This window comes from Pseudophryne corroboree, chromosome 11, assembly GCF_028390025.1.
Source record: "Pseudophryne corroboree isolate aPseCor3 chromosome 11, aPseCor3.hap2, whole genome shotgun sequence".
In the NCBI taxonomy this organism is placed as follows: domain Eukaryota; kingdom Metazoa; phylum Chordata; class Amphibia; order Anura; family Myobatrachidae; genus Pseudophryne; species Pseudophryne corroboree.
This window is the reverse complement of record NC_086454.1, coordinates 303,041,760-303,056,467: the sequence shown is the minus strand read 5'-3', so window position 1 is coordinate 303,056,467 and position 14,708 is coordinate 303,041,760. Positions and strand designations below refer to the sequence as shown.

Sequence of the window (14,708 nt, the reverse complement as noted above, 5' to 3'; positions counted from 1 at the left end):
GACTATGTCGACAGGTTTGCATGCACAACACGGTTTGGATATTAAACATTATATGCAACACATTTAGAGCAGAGTGTTATTTTTTGTGTGTTTTAACTTTAACAATTGAGCTTTGGTGTTGCAATATTTTAATTCAAAAGTCGCAGGAGTCACTTTGTTATCCAGCATAAGGACACAATGATTTGTGTTGTGTAAGTTACAATCACAAAATGCAATTATTATAAAATTAATAGAAAAAAAAAAACATAATTTTGTAAGGCAGCCTTTCAGTGAGTGTGGGCATGCTAGGATATGTTGTCCTTCTGAAGATGTTGATATGCATTGTGATGATGCAGGTCAAAACAGCACAAAAAACAAGTCTGCTTCACTACAGATGTGAATGAAGACCAGTATGGGGTTACATGTACTAATTTGGGGGGGTGATACAAGATTGGATGTTTACCATAGCAACCAAAACAAAACAAAGTTACAGTTATTTCCAACCTTCTAGAAGAGAAGTTGAATGTTATTGGTTGCTATGGACAACATCACAACCTAAATATTACTCCCAGCTTAGTAAATGTACATCATGGTGTGTTAGAATTTTACATTTTAATTTTGCTATGACAAACATTGCTGAGTATGATTGTGTGTTGGTATGCTACTGTTTTGTCTTTTATACATCCATGATGTTTATTATTTTATATGGAAGTGTGCTTTGTGGAATTGTGAAGTAATAGGTAATGTGAGTTATGTTTAAAATTGAATTTTTACTCTGCATTTCAGATGTTGCCGTTGGAGATCCCAGAAGAGCGTCAGTCATCATTGAGCGCATGAAGGCCCATTTGGAGGGCATGCTATGTGAACTCGAAAATTTGAAAACATTTATATAAAAAAAAAGTTAATTTAAAAAATGTTAAAAAAATGTTTAAAAAATAAAAAAAAAATTGCCATTATGCGATTGTTATGTTTTTAATGCTAAAAAATGAAAACATATTGCAAAGGAAAAATTGGTTACCTAACAACAACAACAAAAATACAAAAATACTTTAAACATTAGTCTTATTTATTACATACAAATTAGGTTACTTAGTAGGTTATATTGTAAAAAACAAATGTAAACACATACATTCACACAATAAACAAACACACAAAATTATGCGATTTACATTTATGTCAGGCACAGTTTACACATCTCTTGCACTTGCTTTAAAAAAAAACATGGTAATGTCCAATTAGGCCAACAAAGTGTTCTTGAGGTATTCTTTGCAGACTTAATTGGTCATGCACACAATCAATCAGTACACTAATTGGATTTTAAATTGAGAGACGCTTGTTGAGTTTGACTTGCAAGGTGTCATCTTAATTATTGGCAAAAAACATTGCTGTGCGTTTGTTTGCTAAAGCCTTAGCACATTTAAGAGGAATGTGTAAATCTAAGATGACATCGTATTTTTGCGAGGAAGTTTGTGCGTATACGTTGGATTCGCATTACTGCGTTGTAATATGGCATACGCCTACCTTGTGTAATACTGCGTACGAAATAGCAGAAATACGTTGGGGCGGACGTTCGCAATTTTGCAACATTATCGCAAAATTGCGAATATGTTGTGCGAACGAAACACATAGCGACCAATTCGGAATGACCCCCATGGAGCGCAGCACTACCACTGTACCTCCGTTACTGAAGTCTTCTGCCGTCTGAAGTCTTCTTTTCTTCCAATACTCACCCGACTTCTTTCTTCTGGCTTCTGTGAGGGGGGCGACGGCGTGGCTCCGGGATCAAGCAGCTAGGCGCACCAAGTGATCGAACCCTCTGGAGCTAATGGTGTCCAGTAGCCGAGAAGCAGAGCCTTGAAACTCACAGAAGTAGGTTCTGCTTCTCTCCCCTCACTTCCACGCTGCAGGGAGCCTGTAGCCAGCAGGTCTGCCTGAAAATAAAAAACCTTACATAAAGTCTTTCAGAGAAACTCAGGAGAGCTCCCCTAGTGTGTGACCCATCACTCCTGGGCACAAAGTCTAACTGAGGTCTGGAGGAGGGGCATAGAGGGAGGAGCCAGTTCACACCCAGTTTAAGTCTTTATAGTGTGCCCAGGCTCCTGCGGATCCGTCTATACCCCATGGTCCTTTTGGAGTCCCCAGCATCCTCTAGGACGTATGAGAAAGAACTTGAAACTTGATTCCTGGTATGCCAAATACTAACTGTCTTGATTGTGAACCAAGAGACTGTGTGATTGTTCTTACACTCAGGTTGCCTAACAGACAGGTGGGAAGGACCGTACCAAGTTTTGTTGACAGCACGATCCTAGTGAAAGTAGCCGAGAGACTTGGGTCCACGATTCCCAGTGCAGGAAAGTCGGTAGTCCGGAAGGAACTCATAAATGGAGTGAGATCGCAAAAGTATCACCAGAGAGTCTGTTCCGTGAAGACTGAGAGGCGGCACTGTTGAACACTACCAGAGCGTGCTAAAGGATTACAGAAGGACCAGTCGTTGTAATTGATTTGCTATGGACAAGATTTGTTTTGTTCTATTTTTCTTTTCTCTGTTTCCCGCTGACAAACATTTTTTTCAGGACATTCTATTTTTGCAAGGTTTTTCATGAGGAGTCGAGTGTGGGACTGAAACTGGTTCTGGAGGAAGGAGTGATTTCCTTATAGGATCCCAGGATTAGCCGATCAGTTTGTTAAAGCCAGAGAAAAATCAAAGGTCTAGTAGTTACGGAGTTCGGAGGTAACGTGATAGGCTATTGTCTGAGGAATACTGTATTTTGTAGTTATTGTGACCCCATATTTGAAGATGAGAGCATCCAGAGATGTCAGTCTAGCAATAAGGTGACAGACATCCCTTGAGTGAGTACCACTCACTAGTTGGTAAGGTCTTAAACCAAACGGAATGTTGGATGTGCTCACAGGTACCTCTAAGACGAAAAGATGCAGGATTAGTGCCAGATTTTTTTTTAGAGTTAGCTGAGGTACTTGAATTACACGGAAGGGGGAGGGGACCGGTGGACAAAGATTATAATATAACTAGACCCCCTAGCCTTAAGATCCACCAGTACCAAAGATAAATCCTTGGTATGTTTAAATCTCACCAATTTCAGGAAATTGGGAGGTAATCAGGAACAATCAGACAATGGCTATTCACACATAGCAGATAAAGAGCTCATTAATATATGTGGAAGAAAGGTTTATGAGTGGCTCTCCCCGAACTTCGAAGGTTTATGTTATCCAGGAAGGACACTACTTATAACCCTTGTTCAATGATGAAACAGACCTAGCAAATGTTCCAGAAATGGAAACAATGTTTAGGGAATGATAGGAATGTATACCATGAAAATTTTATATGTCACTTTCACAATTTGTTTGTGTTTTCTCCCTCTAACCAGCAGAACCTCAATCGAATCCGAACATCAGTGTACAAAGACGTAGGTACATGTATGTGTGAAATGTTAGTCCAAATCAGACATTATAGGCCAAAGCACTGTTCCAGCATACTCTATAGGTTGAATGTTGTCCCACACCCAACCAGTGGTCCCGTGACCGCCGAGTGCATATAGAGCATGTCTCGTCCTCCTCCCTGTCTTCCCCAAATATAGTCAAGTGTCTGATTTGCAAAATGACTACATACGTGTGTCTAGGTCACCGATTATTGTCTGAAATATTTTTATGTTAATAATTTATGGCAGTTATTGTTTACTGCCAAAGGGTGGAATGTCGAAGTCAAAAATATTACATAGAGAGAACATACAGACTCCACACATTATGAGTCGCTATACTTGCAAATACTCACAGCGCGCACCGCAATATATGGTAACATATGCATTTACACAGACATGCCACAAAGATATATTCAACACATATTTCATACAGCACATAATTTGAACATATCAAGCGCCAGAAATCATAATGTTTTAAATTATATAATGGAGTAACGTCATGTATGTGTATTATTGAAACGGAGCAAGATGGACATGTCGTGCTTGGTGTCACAGTAACCATATTAATGTGTAGATTAATTTGATGCTTGTTATTAAGTTGTAGCACACTGCCATTAGTAGATATGATTAAATGTATGAAAGCTAAAGTCACTCTTATTAGAACAATGGATTTCCTGGAAGAAAGCATGCCTGACCAGAGGCTATCTCCTGTAATTACACCATCAAGGCTGGAAGTTGCTTGCATATGAACTGACCAGTGACTCATCATGAATGAGAAAGTTCCCTCCCCTAGACTAGTAACAAGAGATGTGTGCACTCCCCCAAAATACATAGTATATAGCTGATTGCAGACACACAAGAGCTCTCTGTTCTTTGTCCCAGATGATGGTGGAGATGATGTCTGTCCAGTGGCTGCATGATTTTACTGAGAGAGAGAGAGTGATATGGAGTAGAGACTTTATTTGAGCAAAATATTGTAATTGTATCGCTGGCCATGTATGTATTTGAATTAGTTTGTAATAACTGCTTACTGTGTAAATTGTAACCATGTAACTATATATATATATACTGTACATTGTGATATATTGAATACATATCCTTTTAATAACAAATATATACATCAATGAGATTTGTAACTCAGATAATGTGTGGGTGTATTGTTTTCTCTTATGGGATGTAGTGTTTTGCGATGTATAGCGCACATTCATAGCACATGGGAATAAGATGCGCAGGCGTCCACAGTATATATTAGAGCTGGCAATTTAAATATTTGTTAGAAAGCAAAATGTCTTTTACAAGACACACAGTCCCTGGACATGATTGGATAGGGACACACACACACACACACACACACACACACACACACACACACACACACACACACACACACACACACACACAACCCTGGGTGAAAGCACAGTATATGTAGGCAGGGTCCTCAGAGAGACACAGAAGCCAGAGCCAGCCACACAGCGCCCCTATAGCAACAGTAAAATTAAGCTGGGTCGCAAGAATAAAGCACCTAAGAAATGCTTACAGTCCCAACACTGCTCCCCACCCCCTTCCGCACTAAGACCCCCTGGCACCGCTGAGGAGACTGGAGTCCTTGAGGAGGAGCTGTGCTTCCCTGTGAGTGCTGCCTGATCAAGCTGCAGGGGAAAATGGCACTGGAGAACTGTGTGATCTGCTCTGAGTGAAGCCCGCCCCCTGTAATGGCTCGCGGCTTCCCGCATTTTTATACTGGCCCTGAGTTATAATTGTGCCCAACTAGGAGACTGAACCCGTTAGGATGTGCCAGTGTGAGTACAATAGGAGGCCCAGCGCGCCCCTCACTGCGTGCCCCGCCACAGCATGTGTGAGACTCCCCAGAGCGCAGTCTGTATCAGAGCTGAGGTCCTACCCTAATGCAGCCAATTCTGCCGGTGACCCGCTAACCGGGACACCGTCGCCGTACTCACCACTCTTCTGTCTTCAGGCTCTGTTAGGGGGTGGCGGCGTGCTGCGGGAGGGTACGCTGCACCATGGTGTGGATTGCAAATGGCTCCCTCAGGATCTCAGTGTTCTGTCAGCAGAGAAACAGGACCATTAACTCTAAGGACGTTGAGCCGTTCTCTTCCCTAAGTCCCACGAAGCAGTCAGGCTGTTGCCTAAAGAGCCCTGACTGAATATAACAAACTTTGAATATAAATGTAGAAAACTCTTCAGGAGCTCTCCAAAGCGTGACCGGCTCCTCCAGGCACATTTTCTAAACTGAGTCTGGTAGGAGGGGTATAGAGGGAGGAGCAGGCCACACTATTGGTTTTCTTAAAGTGCCCATGGCTCCTAGTGGACCTACCTATGCCCCATGGTACTAATGTGGACCCCAGTATACTCTAGGACATAAGAGAAACTGTTGTAAGCAAAAATTGCAGCAGCAGCTAAGAAAACAATTTTGTCACATTGGGTTTCCTCTGGCACTTTGGGGATAATTCCGACCCGATCGCACGCTGTGCTTCTTCGCAGCCGTGTGATCGGGTCGGAACTGTGCATGCGTGACGGCCACATTGCGCAGGCAGAAGATTGACAGGAGGAAGGCGGATCTGGGCGACCGCAAGAAGATTGACAGGAGGAAGGCGGATTTGGGCGTCAACTCAACGTTTTCGGGGCGTGGAGACCCAAACGCAGGCGTGTTGAGGTGTCCTGCTATGCTGAAGTGATCGCACAGGGTAAGTAAGTCTTACCCTAGTCTAGTTCTGCACAAAACTTGTTTTGCATAGCAGGACTGCACAAGCGATCGCAGCCTTGCTATGCAAAAATACACTCCCCCATAGGCAGCGTCTAGTTGATTGCACGGGCTGCAAAAAGTGGCAGCGTGCAATCAACTCAGAATGAGGGCCTTTGTCTCTGACTTTACTTATGCCTAGAATAGAACACTTGTTTCACATGGACTGGTTAGAAACATCTATCAATAAAGATAATAAAGCAGAGACATTTTTTAGTATATGGTTGCCTTTTATATATATACTCTACCCCCGCCTAGGAAGGATACCCTCCGATCTGCGATAAAGTTAACGTCATGGTATAATTTGGAGACCTTGCAATTAGGACCCCCTACTTTCTGATTCTATGTGAGCGACATACAACGTTTACATGCTGTACTGTTTTGCCACTTCATTTGTATATGTGTAACCACCTAATTCTTAATGTTTCTGCTTTCTCAATTCACTCTCCTGCTTGATTATATGTTATGTATTGTATTCACTTGATTTCTGGCTACTGTATTTACAGTTCTATAATAAAAAATGATTAAAAAAACATATAGTAAAACATACAGAAACATAGATGTGATGGCAGATAAGAACCACATGACCATCCAGTCTGCCCGTTTGGGTATTAGGGTTAGGGATTGGGTATTAGGAGATATGGTATGAGGGATAGGGTATTAGGGTTATGGATTGAGTTAGAGGTTAAGGTAGGAGGGATAGGGTATTAGGTTTAGGGATTGGGTTAGGGGTTATGGTAGGAGGGATAGGGTATTAGGGTTAGGGATTGGGTTAGGGGTTATGGTAGGAGGGATAGGGTATTAGGGTTAGGGATTGGGTATTAGGAGATATGGTATGAGGGATAGGGTATTAGGGTTAGGGATTGGGTTAGGGGTTATGGTAGGAGGGATAGGGTATTGGGGATTAGGGTTATGGTATGAGGGACAGGGTATTAGGGTTGTTTTAGCGGTTTGGGTTAGGGGTGAGGGAGTTAGTTAGTTTGGGGAATGGGGTCAGGTGTTGCTTTTATGGCTTTATCGATGTCACACATGATAAGAAGAAGCATCCGCTCTGCCCTTCTGAGAGCACAGAGAGTGCCCTGAGAGGCTGGAGCAGCATCGCCAGGCCCCTACCCAAACTTTATTATGGTGCTTGGCAATGCCTGATTCACTTCCCAGCATTCAGGCATGTGACACTGGGACAAAATAAGATCACCCCAATCTGCAAAGCTCCACCCATTTTGGGTAAAATATTGCTTTTTTAGGGTGTTAAAATTGGGGCAGCTGGGAGATACGCTATTCTGTCCCTGCCTACCCCTATACACAGTCACATTATGAAATACAAATATTTGCCTGTATGGCTGCTGCTGCTGCTGTCTGTGCTATGACATCATGACTGTCCAATTACACAATGAATGGAATGCCAGGGCAGAACACTGGGCTTTATCCTGTTATCTGGTCCCCAGTAGTACAGGACGGAGGCTCTGGAGTTGGAGTTGTGCTATAATTACTGAGAGTATTTTTAATTTCTTTATATAAATAACTTATTACGTTTTATTAGGTATTATTTTTATATTTTATTATATTATTATATCGTAAGTAAAGCGAGAAGAGCGAGGAGTGAGGCGGGAGGGAGCAGCCATGGGCTGCATCCCATGTAACAGGTGCTGGATATTCTTCTGGCGTAAGGTAAGTGTGCTTTTATTTTTATTTGTACTTTGTTGTTTGCACAATTAGGGTTTTTCCTGGATTTTATAAGGGACGGGGCTCACCTGAAAGTGGGCGTGTCAGGGCATACAAGGCGGTTTTGTCCCAATTTGGTAGGCCTAAATGTAAGGAGGCGTCTCTGCCCAAATCTCACTAAGCTAAGGGGTTATTTACTATTATTTATAATATTGCCGGTTCTCAATGGCCGCAAATCGTAGGTGTTATATATGAGCTTATACAATATAATATATGCAGTGCTCCGAGGAAATTACCCTTAGCAGCTCCCAAAAGGCGATGTCTCACACCACTAATACAGTACTCAAATAATGGTTAGATGGGTGCACTCCAGGGTACAATGCCAGTGTTCATATAATGTCCTTAGTTGTCTGTCCCACCATGTCCAATGAGTCAGCAAACTGTAGGCTGGGTGATCTTTAGTATAAGTTTATAAATGGGTAATGTCTCCAATTCGTGATGTATGTCCAAATGTTGTCCCTTAATGGGTGTATGTGGCTGTTTATGGGTCCTCCTTACTGCCACTGAAATAGTCCCCATGCAGGGTGACACGTGTTTGGCACGTTGCTGAAATGGTTTTTCTAGTCAAGTGGGTTTAACATGCGGCCCTCCAGCTGCAGTGGAACCACACATCCCAGCATGCCCCACTACAATGCTGCTATTAGGGAATGCTAAAACTGCAGCAGGGCATGCTGGGATTTGCAGTCCCACAACAGCCGGAGAGACCCACGTTGACCATACCTATTAGTCTATCAAATCCTCACCTCATGTACCTGTAACCCACTCCATGCAAGTGCTGTTTAATACATTCGGGTGGTATAATTGTATCTTGTAATGCGATCCTCTGTGCTAATATCGTGAACATATTACACTGCAAATGCAATTGTTGATAAATAGACCTTATTATACATAAATCACTGATCACGTCTTGTGAGGGCGGCCTCAGAGGATGGTAAAGGTGGAAGTCTGACTAGAAGGGATGTTTGCAAATAACTGAACTTAATTATTACATAGTATTTTTATTTTATCTTTATTTAATTAAGATGAGGCCGAGGGATGAGCCCTTGTTATTGGAGAATGAGGAGATTCCGTTACCCTCGTTGATGCAGGCACACCCAGTACCTGCGGAGAGGGAGACGCCATCATTACCCCCAGCATCCCAGGCACAGCAGGTACCACCACCACCCCGGGAGAGGAAGGCACCAGCCCGGGACGGGATAGCACCACCGCCACCCCGGGAGAGAAAGGCCCCACCTCCACCCCGGGAGAGGAAGGCACCACCGCCACCCCGGGAGAGGAAGGCACCACCGCCACCCCGGGAGAGAAAGGCACCAGCCCGGGAGAGAATGGCACCACCGCCACCCCGGGAGAGGAAGGCACCACCGCCACCCCGGGAGAGGAAGGCACCACCGCCACCCCGGAAGAGGCAGGTGCCCCCACCATAAAACCATGTGCGCCTGATTTTACCACCAGAGGCATGCGCCCCCACCAATAACACCGGTGAGGCACGCACCCAAACACCATCAGGGAGGCATGCACCCCCACTATTACCATCAGGGAGGTATGCGCCCCCACAAACACCAGAGACGCATGTGCCCCAACTACCATCAGAGTGGCATGTGCCCCCACTACCATCAGAGTGTCATGTGCCCCCACAAACACCAGAGATGCATGTGCCCCCACTACCATCAGAGAGGCATGTACCAACATTGGAAAGGTGTTTGCAGACACATAATTTATTACCAACAAATACAAAAAAAATTTATAAAAATGTTGTTGCATAAAGATATACTTTGTTTGTTTTATTTTCCCCAACTGGAGTGTCTATATGATGAATTAATATTTGGGGGATACTGTGTCCTTGGAAGCATCGTTAGATGGGTCAGATAAGTATATATTCATTATTTCCCAGCACGGGCACATACACAACTTTTATACTGGAAATCAAGATACATTTGGGGGGTTATAGGTAACCAGCCTTATAACAGATTGCCAGTTCTGTGATCTTAGAACCAATTATATAGCCCCCGTGGTGTGCTTTCATATAATATATAATTTCAACATATCTGTTAAATCACAAAAGTGACACTTCAAAAAGTAAAAGTACATTGAATGTAAGAAAAAGAACTCAGACAACTACACACGTGAGGTTCAGGTTCCAACGCAATACATTCTACAGATGACAGGTGGCAATGTATCATCAATACGGACGGATGCAACCTGTGAGGATCTGCCACAATACATATGAGAAAGTTTTGAAGGAAAGGGAAAGAATTGGACTGGGGGTGGCGCACTAGAACAAATTAATTACACGAATAAAATGTAACTTTTATTATCATATAAATTAAAAAAGCCAATAACTGTGAAATATTAAAACAAAAACATACAAGTGCAAGACATAGTGCAACATATATTTAAAAAGACACACTCCTTTGATCCAATGTGTTGTGCAATGTCATATATAATCTATATAATTATCTTATGTTCTATGACCTTATACATGAATTGAGTTGGTGTAGTCAGGAATAGATCCTAATAATCCTGAATATATAAAGTGCGGGCCTCAAGTAAGTATCCTACAAATGGTAGAGTATTCTAAATAATAAAATAAATTGGGATTTTATATGAATCACAAAAATTAGTAAGTATGTTGTGACATATCTCCCTGTACCTAAGGAAATAGCGTTTCCAAGTTCTGTGGTCAAATAATTATATCTGATAGGTTGTTCCGGAGGTAAGCCTATTATAGCCAATATTCAAAATATATTGTTCGTTAGAGCATAAATATATTGTTGTACATATGGTGACAATTAGCGTTCTCAGTCTATGCTGTCAACGTCTAAAACTTTTTGTCCCTTTGGCTGTCAGCCTCCTATGTGTCTGCTGTCAACGTCTGGAGTTTTCAACCTTTGGCTGTCAACCTCATATGTATAAACTAGCAATGAGCGTTCTCAGTCTATGCTGTCAACGCCTGAATGAATATAACTGCTATCTCCCATTCTTGTAAGAAGTCCTTTCCTTTACCAATCTTGGAGGATAGGCAGTAACGTTAGTACCATGTAAAGTGGTACAGCGGATTATATCCAGATTTGGTATCTTCATACGGAGAATAAAATAAAAATACAATAAAAAATATAAGAGATAGAGGGAACCCTCCAAACAATCCAATAAATTTTTCGGGATCAAAGGTACATGTGTACTCTTTATCTATTGCTTATCCATTTATTTATTATTTATTATTTTTTATTTTTCTCTTTTGGATCCTCAAGATTTAATCTAGACAGAAGAAAACCATTATACACATTTATACTTATCAAAAGGTTGGATAATGAGAATCTGGGGGGGGGGGGGGGGGGGGGAGAAAAAGAAGAAAAAAAGAAAAAGAAAGAAAAAAGATACCTATAAGTTGAACAAATAATCAGTATATGATGATGATAATAGTGTGTTGATTAACAATTCTTAATATGTGGGACTCAATCACTGATACACTAGAACAATATGGATAATGAGGGACACCACCTTGGTTCTTAAGACACTATTACAGATATGAGGGATGAGGAAATAACTGCATTTGATGCGATATATCTCCATAAAAAACATATGTTATATTCATTGGGATCTGGAATGATATAATTCCCAGTCCAAATGAATGGTAATATCTATGTCTGAGGGACACCGATTCATAGTACCATAACACGACACGTTTTAAAAAATTTATATATCCACCTGGGACAAATATATCGTGCAGGTGGGATATAATACACCATTATAATTATAAACATAATAAAGGATCAAGTTCAATTTATAAGGGCACTCTCATGGTAATATACGATTATCATGATTTATAGGAATTCACTCTATAGCACTGTTTATATATCACTTATATCACAAAATATAAACAGGTTCACAGTAGCTATAGAATGGCTACCAATCAACAGAAATTCACTTAATCGCTTATTAATATAGGTTTGTCACACTAATGAATGTATGACATTAGTAATCAATTCATTAGTATTGAATTTATTATATTTTTATATTTTTGTTATAAACAAAAAATTTTTTATTTATTTATTCATATTCACTTTTATCATTAATTATTATTTATTCTTTTATCAGTATAAAAAATCTCTATTTTTGTAATTATGCACGTCACATTTCACATACATCACACGAGATTCAATCATATTTCATTTTATTATTTTTATTATCACATGTTCACAGTGATTTTAATTTGCAGTGGTTGATTTACAAATGTGGGCAGGTTTTTCACGTCTATTTCTATCAAATATATAACTATTGGACAGGTCCTATAAATAATGTGGAGTTTCTCATTAATGAAATAAGAATTATTAAAATAGTATTAGGAAGAAACAACTGATATCAGAATAACCCCTCTACAAGATAGTATTAACCCAGCTACAAGATAGTATTTACTCAATCCAGTAATGTTAACAGGAGAAAGGAGTCCACAGGAGGAGACAACTAGTTAACATAAATCTTTCTCCCAGGTGTATGTAGTAGAAGGACCATGATTGGCCCGCTTGAACCACGTGATCGCACCCACTATGACACTAGATCCCGAATTGAGGGAGCCGCACCATGATAGGATACTGAGGTCATGTGACCAAAATACAGTGCCGCGATTGGTGCGGCCAAACAAAGATAGTCAGATCGATGGAAGCATTCTGGTTAGCCCTGACGAAACCAACTGTGAAACGCGCGTTGGCGTCTTTCACATTCCGCTCCATGTGTTTAATTCAATGTGCATGTTAAAATGTGGTGTTAGTCAGTATTAGGAGGAAAGAAAAGTGCGGACCTTAATTTACAAGGGACAGTATTTGCAGGCTAATGTGTTAACTGTAGTAAGACAGGCTATGACATAAGAGCTCATTTAGGTTAATACAAAACATGTGCTATTTCTCTTAAAAATATCGAGGAGTTGTACCAGTTGCTCAAATCAATGTCAGCTCAGCTACAGCCAGATTACAGAGATAGAAAAAAGGCAGTGCAGCCTGAGAGAAAGCAACATTGTAATAGAAGTGTAGTGATCAGTGTATGTATCAATTTAGAGACTACACACAGGATATCTATGTTCAATTAAGCTTATGCAGCTACAGCCAGATCACAGAGATAGAAAAAGGCAGCGCAGCTTGAGAGAAAGCAACATTGTAACAGAAGTGTAGTGATCAGCGTGTGTGTTAGTTTGCAGGCTACACACAGGATATCTATGTTCAATCAAACTTATGAAAGTGAGGAGACACTAGCTGTTATTACATGTATATTTACAACTCAATCACTTATATAAATTATTGTTTTTCATTACATGAGAGCCACTCTTTGAAATTAGTAATATCATAAAGGCCATTTAAATAAGGGGCAAGTATTTAGCATTCTACTTTAAATAAGACCTGGCCCAGTAGTAAGTGAGTAGTGGTTCTGGTGATTTAAAACATAGAACATCTTTTTGCTGGCTATATGTTATGTGAATACAGCGGCTGTTTATATTGTAGCGCAATTTGAATAAAAGGAATACTTCTAATATATAATGTTTTCTGACAGCGGGTGACTAGCTGATTTCAAATAATATAGAAAGTTATGAGATTCCTGTATGCAGCCTAATATTTGAAGGGTGCACCTGTCTATACACCATATACAGCAATTTAAGTTTGCTATGATTTATAAGGTGTAAAATACTAATATAGATATCGAGCATATATTTATACAGGTGATCTTCTGATAGTGACTCATAAGTGAAACACCTATTTACAAATGACATAGAGGCTGTATAATGGTGAATGATATACAACAGAGATTATCTTCTGATTGATATAAATCCACTACAATACTTACATACATCTGTGATCTTTATAAGAAAGTTTTCACACTTACAGCAATTCAATCTGCTCCCTTGTAATGGGATTAGCTGTACTAAAGGCTTAGCGTTTCCTAGAACTATACTAATAAGATGTTGACAGCAGGAGACTGAGAACGTCTGGAAGATAGGTTCAGCACATATGGGGCTGGCAGCTTAATGTTAAAATTTCAGGCGTTGACAGCATAGACTGAGAACGCTTATTGCCAGTCCATATACACGAGATTGGTAGCCTAAGGTTAAATCTTATGCGTTGACAGCATAGACTGAGAACGCTTATTGCCAATATATACATAGGAGGTTGGCAGCCAGAGATGTTGATAGCAGGAGACTGATAACGTCTGGAAGACAGGTTCAGCATATATGGGGCTGGCAGCTAAATGTTCAAATTTCAGGCGTTGACAGCATAGACTGAGAACGCTTATTGCCAGCTCATACATACGAGTTTAAACCTCAGGCGTTGACAGCATAGACTGAGAACGCTCATTGCTAGTTTATACATATGAGGTTGACAGCCAAAGGTTGAAAACTCCAGACGTTGACAGCAGACACATAGGAGGCTGACAGCCAAAGGGACAAAAAGTTTTAGACGTTGACAGCATAGACTGAGAACGCTAATTGTCACCATATGTACAACAATATATTTATGCTCTAACGAACAATATATTTTGAATATTGGCTATAATAGGCTTACCTCCGGAACAACCTATCAGATATAATTATTTGACCACAGAACTTGGAAACGCTATTTCCTTAGGTACAGGGAGATATGTCACAACATACTTACTAATTTTTGTGATTCATATAAAATCCCAATTTATTTTATTATTTAGAATACTCTACCATTTGTAGGATACTTACTTGAGGCCCGCACTTTATATATTCAGGATTATTAGGATCTATTCCTGACTACACCAACTCAATTCATGTATAAGGTCATAGAACATAAGATAATTAT

At 40.5% G+C, this 14,708-nt stretch overlaps 1 long non-coding RNA gene across 1 annotated transcript in view; it reads right to left on the bottom strand.

Moving 5' to 3' along the window:
* The window catches only part of LOC134970207 (uncharacterized), a 140,899-nt gene that overhangs the window by 36,146 nt on the left and 90,045 nt on the right, over nt 1–14,708 (bottom strand). The gene's annotated exons all lie outside the window — the stretch shown is intronic.